Source organism: Aplysia californica, unplaced genomic scaffold (assembly GCF_000002075.1).
Source record: "Aplysia californica isolate F4 #8 unplaced genomic scaffold, AplCal3.0 scaffold00711, whole genome shotgun sequence".
Lineage (NCBI taxonomy): Eukaryota > Metazoa > Mollusca > Gastropoda > Aplysiida > Aplysiidae > Aplysia > Aplysia californica.
The window spans coordinates 387,941-397,506 of NW_004797981.1; the positions used below are offsets into that span (position 1 = coordinate 387,941).

Below are 9,566 nucleotides of genomic sequence, written 5' to 3' on the forward strand. Positions count from 1 at the left end.
AGTGTACGTCGTGATTTTATCTTCCTCCCCTCCCCCCCCCCCCCCCCCCCCAAGTTCAATATAGCGTTCATGGATTTCCACACTATTCCACATTCGTGATTTGTTTCATCGAATGTCGTCAACCAGCATACCGAAGACATGCTTTGTAGGTGAGCTAGTTCATTGCGTTGGATAGTTTGTGTAGAACCAGGAGTGGCAGTCTCTCTGATACCTAGCGTCTGCTAAATCACTGACTGTTGATGACACACGGAAGCTGACATCCATTCCCCATTTGTCCCCACGTTCCTTGGCACGCTTTTGTGTAGTTCTTCTTTGGTGATCTTCCTCCCTTTCACCTCTCTAGTTCGACATAATAAGTACAGTAGGCTTTTTCCAACGATCTGGCTGTTTTCGGGGGTATCAGTGAGCATGCTTCTCCACACCAAAAAAAAAATGTTCGTGAAAATGAAACGAACTAGTACTGCCCCTATGACGTTTGAGTTCTTCTTCAGAAAGTTCCTCAGTCTTTTGCTTTAGTAAAAATCGCTTAATATGGTCTCTGGAACAATGTGTGCTCACACAGTTCTTGTGACGCAGTATAAACTCAGCATCATCTGAAAGTCTCTGACTGAGTCCATCATCTCGTTGCTGGCTTGCTTCCAGTAGACCACTAATACGTCTCGATTTGATCAGCGGTGGGTTTTTTATCGCTTCCGTATGTGTTTAAAAGTAATTGAGAGAGACACTGTGTGTATGCATGTGCATGTTGCATGAACCAGCCTGATCGCATCACGTCCTCGTGGTGACGTAGCGGTTTCCTACATTCTTTGTTTCTACGGAGGTGTGGTGTGACGAAGCACGGTCCGCCAATGTCTTCTTGCTTTGCTAGTTGAGTCCATAATATTACAGCAGGCCGTGCGGTGCACCTTTCGGTGCATCATGTGACATCACGGCGAGAGGAGCTGTTAGCGTTAGGCCTAGATCTAAATCTAGTACCCTCGCGCGAATCTTGGACGACTCGTACATGGTATAGAGGTGGGTAAAATCCGGATAAACTATCCGGATAACCGGATAATTCTCAATGAAATATTATCTGAATTCAGACTCTAAACTCTCTTTCCTGACTCGTTTGCCGCAGTGAGTGTATCCATTTGTTGATGAAGTAATGCTAACCTGTCTATCTAAGAGATTTTGCCGCGGCGGTTCATAACATATTATTTGCCGAAGAGGTGTACTAACATATTATCCGTATTTTGGTAAAGCGACTCATTGCCCAGCCCTAGTCGCTCCTTCATCATTCTTGCATGATACGGGTTGGAGCTCTGTCTGTTTTGGGGTACCTTGGTCAGTGTTACCCTCAAATGATTCCAGGACTTCATGTCCAACTCTACTGTGCGTCTCCAGGTCACTCTGGGTCTGCCCCTTTTGCGACGTCCTTCGGGTGTCCAGTGGAGTGCAGTCTACACAATAAAGTCTGGTTCTCTTCTCAGAACATACCCAATCCATCTCCTTCTTCTCCTTTTTATTATGGTGGTCATGTCCTCTTGCCTACATTTTTGTAATAGATCGGCGTTGAAAATCTTGTCGGGCCAGAAGATTCTGAGTATTTGGCGTAAGCTGGTTGTATGAAAGGAAGATAGCTTGGCACGGTCATGATCAGTCATCCTCCAGCATTCAGCTCCATATAGGAGTGTGGATAGTACACAACTGTTATACAGCTTTAACTTGGTTTGTATACTAAACTGTCCTGACTTCCAGATGTTGATCATGCTTCTGTGTATAGATCTTACCTTGCCGAGTCTATTCATGATGTCTTCCTTTGTGCCGCCGTCAGTTGTGATTATGCTGCCTAGGTAGGTAAATGTGTTTGTTATAGGCAGGTCCGTGTTGTTCACCCTGGCGTTGGGGAGCCCACATTTAGTGTCATCACTTCTGCCTTCTTCTAGCTTATCCTTAATCCAATCGGGCGTCTATATTTGTGGAGTCGGTTTGTTTTTTGCTGCATGTGCTGGTTGGTATGGGAGAGTAGTGGAAGGTCGTCGGCAAAGTCAAGATCCTCGAGGGAGGAGAAGAGAGTCCACCTTATGCCTCTTTCATTGTTTGTTTGGGGGGGTTTTTGCTTCTTTTTTTTTGGTCACCCTGTAGTTCCGCCATGTCGAAAGTTTCAATGTGTACGAGATGTATCCCTGAGCTCACGGTGTGTGTTTTCCCAGGAGAAGATTCTGGCTTCAAGTACTACGGCACTGTCGGGGGAGTGTGTGCGGCCGTGGTTGCCGTGATGGCTACTGCCATTGGTGTCTACTTTGTCAGACAGTACAGAATGAGGCAACAGAAGCAGAGTCAGGCCAACGCTGAAACCATCGTTCCTCTTGGTGCTAGAAGCTAGTAAGTATGATATGAATGTATGTATAGCTTTCAGGAGTGTGTACGCAGGGTGTAGGGATGTGTGTGTGTGTGTGTGTGTGTGTGTGTGTGTGTGTGTGTGTGTGTGTGTGTGTGTGTGTGTGTGTGTGTGTGTGTGTGTGTGCGCAGGGTGTAGGGATGTGTTTGTTTATGAAGGGGGTCTGGTTTGTGTGTATGTGTGTGTGTGTGTGTGTGTGTGTGTGTGTGTGTGTGTGTGTGTGTGTGTGTGTGTGTGTGTGTGTGTGTTTGTAAGAGAGATAAGGAGAGGGGGGTGAGTCGGAGAGAGATTACTGTTCTACGTTCTAAGGGTATAAATTGATGCACAAGCAACATTCCGTTCGGATTTTTTTATTCGTCAGAGCTTGCACAAACACGCTCGTCCCCGGAGCAGAGAGGAAGTCAGATAGAGATAGAGTTGGAAACTACTCAGACACTGGTCGTGTGCGGCTAACTACAGATAAGACAGATCGGATAATAGGTGAAAATTGTGGCCGTTTGGTTGGCATGTAGTTCTCAGACGTAAAACCGAGAAAAGGAGAGAGGTGAGATCGAATAAGTCTGAAAGAAAAACAAATCGAGGGGCACTTTTGCGTTTACGCGCTTCACTTTAGCAGAATTTCCGTATTGGGAGAATTTCTATCGAGTAACGAGGTCTTTCTACAAAGAACGTGTCTTCCTCTCTCTCCACCTGGGTTGGCCCTGACAGGTGAGGTCGAAGCCTTATCATCATCCGGTGCCTTGCCGACTGGCGTGGGCGATCATAGACCTCCACTTACATCTGTCTTGCGTTGCAGCAATGGTGTCTGTTGTTCTTGCTGCTCCCATTCATGTTGTCATCTTGTCCAGTATCTTTTACCTCTGTCTGCTGCTGCCTCTCTTTCCATCAAACTTGCCTGTTGTTACAATATCCTTCATTCTTCTTTCCGCATTCTGTGCCCAAATAAAATTTGCCAGTCGCTGTCGTATATTCGTCATAAGCTCTTGTCTGCAATTTGCTTCAACCAAGACTTTTTCATATGTTTTCTAGCTGTCCATGGGATACGCAACATGCGTCTTATGAACCACAACTCTGTCGCCTCAATTGTTTTTTCCAGCCGTCTAATGATTGTCCGTGCTTCGCACCCGTACAATAGGATTGGCTGGAAGTAACTTTTCAGTACTCTTTTTCGTGTTTCCAGTGACAGATTTATGTTTTGTGAGTATCTGTTTCATTTTGTAGGTCGAAGCCTACATCCTAAATAATCTAAATCGTGTCGGTGGGGGAGCATAAACGCTTAAATTGAGTCAAATGATGCGCTCTATAATGAAACAGGCGTAGCACTTGTTACTTGGATTTACTTGGATCCACAGCTAGAATCATAGCAGGCGGCACATGTCCATAGCTGCTCATCTCTCCTTTCCAGCGTCCACCTCAGAGTCTTCCTGCTAATTGTCTCCATGAGGAGCTGGTTTGAGACACGCCTGACCACTCCTCGGAGCAAACTTATTTTCGCACTTGTGTACATGCGCACTTGTGTATTGGTATGAAAACAGTGAGAGGGTGCTCGGTTCATTGTTTGCGAATTAGAGCCACACAATGGAATTTTCAACGATTATAGCAGCAATGAGAACAACAGCAACACCAGAACCAATCATCAAAGACCAACTGTCGTGACAACAATAACGATAACACTTTTACATAAAGCTTTCACGACGGCAACAAATTAATAAGGACGACACCACGTCACCGACACACTCAAACAACATATTATAGCACCACCATTCGTAGCAGCAGGAACAATAACAACAACAACAACAACAACAACAACAACAACAACAACAACAACAACAACACTTTCAAACAACAGCATCAGTAACAGCGCCAGCTATCACAACAAAAATAGCAACAACAACAGCAATAACAACAGCAACAACAACAACAACAACACAATCAATAATTCGACAATTAAGTATGAACCCTACGCAAGACTCCTGGGAGTCACACTCGACCACAGGCTCACGTTCAGGAAACAGGTTGAGACAGTAATAGCTAAGCCACACAGAAGAAGAGGATCCTCAGCGCTGTCGCCCACTCAAAATGGGGATGGAGGAAAGACGCCCTACGCAAGGTCTACCTCGCCCATATATAAAGTGTCCTCAACTTTACGAGCAGCAGCTGGCAACTGTGGCTGAGCAAAACTGATAAATAATTTGGAGGTGGTTCATAACAGATGTCTGCGACTGATCACCACCCAAGCCTAGTCCTCACCGATCGAGGCACTTCGTGCTGAAAACGGGTGTCCCAAGCATTGAGTCCACCATCAATGCTAACTGCCTCCGATCTAGAGAGAAGTCCCTGCGAATGAACAAAGAGAACCCCCGACGAATTGAGGCAACGGAACAAGTGCTCAGACGCCTAAAGAGACGCAGAAATTTCCCAAAAAGGGGCCCAAGACGCCAGTAAAAAGAACCCACATCTGTTCAACTGCGAGAGGAGGCCCATTACTTACTTCAAAACAAGGCCGCGGGAACGGGGAATCAACCCCGACATCACTTTCCCCCAACTGTGCGGCATAAGCGGAAGGAGTGACTCCAGTGGGAAGATTCAAAGCGCTGCTCTTTGTCGGGCACGAGAGCTTGGCGCACAATACAATATCTACACTGACGGCTCGGCTAGTACAGGAACAACAGATGGCAGCGCTGGGGTCGTCATCACCACGGGGGACCGTCCAACCCGACCGTTGTCGAGACGTTGAGGGAGAAAGGCGCTCTATTCACGTGCTCTTTCGAAGAAGAGAGGAGAGCATTGGAAATGGCCGTTGACTGGATTGACAAAGAGTGCGATGCATCCAAGACGGTCGCTATCTTCACTGACAGTCAATTGCTATGCATGACACTAGTAAGAACATCACCATCCTTCGATCAAATGCGAATACGCATAAATAATACAACACCTCAACCCACGATTCAGTGGATCCCTGGTCACTGCGAGACCACCAGCAACGATCTCGCTGACAGTAATGCCAAACTGGCAACAGCGCTACCGGGCCCAGGTCGCCAAATTGCATTTGAAAGTGCATGCGCAAAAGACCCTCCGATATCCCACACGCGGACAAAGGAAATAATACAGGGCAGTTTCCTCAAAACGAGAGGCTCAAATTAAGTCCTGCAGAGACCAGTCACTAGTGACAAAAATCAGGACCGGTCATTTCTCTAGGCTGCGAGCCTACAAAAATAGAATAGACAAAACATCGGACCCAATCTGTCTATTGTGTAGGCAGGAGCCCCAAGATTTCGAGCACTGGCAGCAGAGATACCCCGCCACGGAGGTCCTGCAGTGGCATCTCCTTGGGGAGGATTCAGGGAGGTTGGACTGCCTCACCCGCTACCCAAGAGAGGCGGTGGCCCTGGCGAAAAGCACACTCTTTGGGTCTCCAAACAATCCGGAAGGATGGGCTCACACACACACAACAACAACAACAACAACAACAACAACAACAACAACAACACATATAATACCAATAACAACGCCATCAATCATAAAATCAGCAACATCAACAACAACAGAAACAAAAACAGCAACAACAACGACAACAACAACAACAGCACCACCTAACACATCACCAATAATGTCACTGTTTCATATTATCTTCCCGCAGTATAAATGGCTCCTTCTCTGAACCACCATCGTTCGCATTGTCTGTGACATCACCAGCGTCTGTCATCCCTCAGCCAGGAACAAGGACCGGCCACTTGTAAAGGCAAGACACAGCGGACAAACAAAGTGGTGTTCAATTTGACCCTCAAAAGTGAGATACCCGTTCGACTGAGTTTGTACATGGCCAGGTTTGAGAAGAAAACCAGACAGGTAAATATTATGCACGTATCAAACAGAATCCTACAGAAGTGATCTTAGTTTTAGTAGTTTTAGAAAAATCCTACAGAAGTGATCTGCATAAGGCCACATGAGCGACAAGGGTTGGATGTCAACAGAGAAGTCCAAATGGGGTATGAGGTTTACTCTGATCACCTCTCTGGCCTCAACAGCACAACGTCTTTTTCAGCTTATCAAGTACCCCGGAAATAGCAGTTCACCTCATGAGTGGACCCTCATGTAGTAGAACAAAATTACTAAGCACGCCACGATCTGACTATTGTCATGGGACAAGACCTGGCCATCTTGGAATTACAAAGTAGTATCTGACATTTTTGGCCGTTTTGATTTACTAGTAATACCATGAGGTCAGAAACAAAATGTTCTAGCTACTCTATCAAAATCGCAATATTATTCCATGTGGTTATCAAGATATTCCAAGAATTGTATTTTAAAAAGCTTGGCATGTTGTGAAACTCAAAACGTGTAAGTTCAAATGTTCGTAAATTAGATTTTGAATACCCTTTCTAAAAATAGATTAACTCTATCCTTCGAGCACAACGTCATGGCGACCCTATGGAGACGGGAAACCTCGGTGCTTTCTAGTGCGGTCAAACATTCGTGGCGCAACTTATCGTCAAATATCTCCTCAACTATTGAACTTTAACTCTCCAGCCTTTGGACTGTGACTTTTATCAATTTGTCTAAACAGATCAATTTTTTTGTAAACACCTGTTAACTCTTTTTTTAAAATAGAAAATTCCTTTATAAATACAAATAAAAAATCCCAGTTGGTGGTTTCTAGTGATTTTAAAAGGTTTACAGCTGGTACAATACCGCTTTTAAAAGCGAGCCCGTCAGTTTTTTTCTTTCTAATCGCGAGATTGTCTTTATTGAACGCGTGTTTTGAGAACTTTCAGGGCAAAAAAGTTTTCCCTATGAAATTAATTTCTTGTAACTAGTTTTGCCACTAAAAAGTGTCCTTGGTGAGCTGTGATGTAAGTCATGCGTACGCAAAATGTGTGTGAGAAGTGGGAAGTGCTGTGAGCAACTTCATTTTCCGCGTGAAGGAGATTTTGTAGTATTTAATATTAATTAATGAAGAAAAGCTTTTTAACTTAACCTCAATTGTTGTGGGAAAACATGATTGAGTTAAAACAAATTGATACAAATTGCTGTGCAAAGTATGGATGACATTGATTCACCCATTGAAGAGATATTTGAAGATAAGTTGCGCCACGAATTTTTGACCGCCCTATAGTTTAATTAGGTTCTGAATGGAGAGTTAAAGTTTGCTTTTACCTAAATTTTTCTGCTTTTTTGTACATAGTTAAAGAGAAAAAAGTTGCTGTTGTTGAAGCTACTTTTACTTTAACCATCATGGCAGTCTCTCAGATCGGAAGCGAACTGCACAGTTTGTGCGCGACATCGGACTGACTGTTAAAATAATTTGCCCTGGCATTATATACATATTGTTGTAGTGATTGGTTGATTGATTGATTGATTGATCGGTTGATTTGATTGATTGATTGGTCGGTTGATTGATTAATTGATTGGTTAACTGATTGATTGATTGATAGGTTGATTTATTTATTTATTGATAGGTTGATTTATTTATTTATATATTTATATATTCTTATTAATTAATTAATTTATTTATTACATGTATATTCTTTATGTACAATCCATGCTGATTGCAACTACAGGTTATTATTAATTTACAATTGATTGCAACTGCATGTTATTATTAATTTACAATTGATTGCAACTACATGTTATTATTAATTTACATTTTTCGATGACTCAGGTACAGGCTGTGTTATTGTTATGACTGAGAGTGAAAATTTTCAAACTTTGGTGCAAATTTCATGGAAAAAGCTCTTTAAACTAAAACAACAGTGTGTGTTTCTAGTCCTGAGTAGGATGAAAGACAGAAAGAAAGAAAGACAGAAAGAAAGAAAGACAGAAAGAAAGAAAGAAAGAAAGAAAGAAAGAAAAAAGAAAGAAAGACAGACAGAAAGAAAGAAAGAAAGAAAGAAAGAAAGAAAGAAAAAAAGACAGACAGACAAAAAGACAGAAAGAAAGAAAGACAGACAGACAGACGAAAAGACAGAAAGAAAGAAAGACAGACAGACAGACAGACAGAAAGAAAGAAAGACAGAAAGAAAGAAAGAAAGAAAGACAGAAAGAAAGAAATCCTTTTTTTCCCGTGAGGAAACGTTTGACATACAGCCTGTACATTCTTTTGGTAAACGTGCTTCGCAAGACCATGTGCCTGTCTTTTTGCCAATGTCTGGGTTTGTTCATCACTAATAATTTTCATATTAAACATTGTACATACATTACACAATATGAGGTTAATTACGTAAAAAAAATATTGCTTTCTGAGAAAATAAATCTACATAAACCAGCACATTTGCTTCAATCAACATTACAATGCAATACTATTTTTACTTTCTTTTTTTCTGAAAGTCGTTTGCACATGATTTACATTAATAGTTTTCATACATTTAGCCGACAGAGAGCCGACGTCAACATTTCTGGAAGACATCGACGGACCACACATTGTAACAGAAGAGGTACAAGACGCCATGAGTAAAATGAAATACAGTGCAGCCTCTCTATAACGACCTTCGATATATCGACATCTTCTGTATAGCGACATGGTGCCCAAGGTTCCGATGTTTTCCTTATATATCATTAGTAATATTCTTTGTTGGCTCTCTATAACGACAACTTTCTATAACGTCACTTTAATCTTGTCCCGAGGATGTCATTATAGAGAGGCTGCACTGGATGGCAAAGCGCCAGGACCAGAAGACATAATATTGTGAGCCAGCGTGGTGGAATCAGGCTCTCGTCAATTTTTGGGCATGTAGAGTTATTGGTATCATCTTAAAGCTTGTTCATTAGTCTTGCTTTGGGTGAAAAAAATACCCATTTATCTTGAATACAAGTCGAGATAGTAGCGAAAGAAAGAGTTGGGGGTCACTTTTTTTCAGAGGTAAAATTAGTGAGAAAATGGCTGCCAAAGATTAGTTATTTCTTTAGCTTAAGACTCCGTAGTAACGGAAAATTTACATTTTTTGTCCCTTTAATCAATGTTTTTTTTTTTAGAAAAATCCAAAAGAAACAAGTTCTTTAAAGGACATGAAAGGTGTTGAAGCAAAAAAACAAAAATATGATAAAAATTCACAAACCTGCGGAAAAATGCAAGTTTCTTCTCTTGCATTATTTTGACTTTACTTTTACTTTACTTTTCCGATCCAGCGGCCATTTTGGTTCTAGCCCTTCGGTCTGTCGATATGGCAAAGAATTAACAGGTTTTAAT

At 42.4% G+C, this 9,566-nt stretch overlaps 1 long non-coding RNA gene across 1 annotated transcript in view; it reads left to right on the plus strand.

Annotated features, from left to right (window-relative positions):
• The window catches only part of LOC101861237, a gene marked incomplete at its 5' end in the record, with an annotated part of 7,882 nt that extends 1,717 nt beyond the window's left edge, over nt 1-6,165 (plus strand). Inside the window, 1 exon segment of the long non-coding RNA XR_220982.3 lies at nt 6,021-6,165. This is a non-coding gene — a long non-coding RNA (uncharacterized LOC101861237).
• Between the last annotated feature and the right edge of the window lie 3,401 nt (nt 6,166-9,566).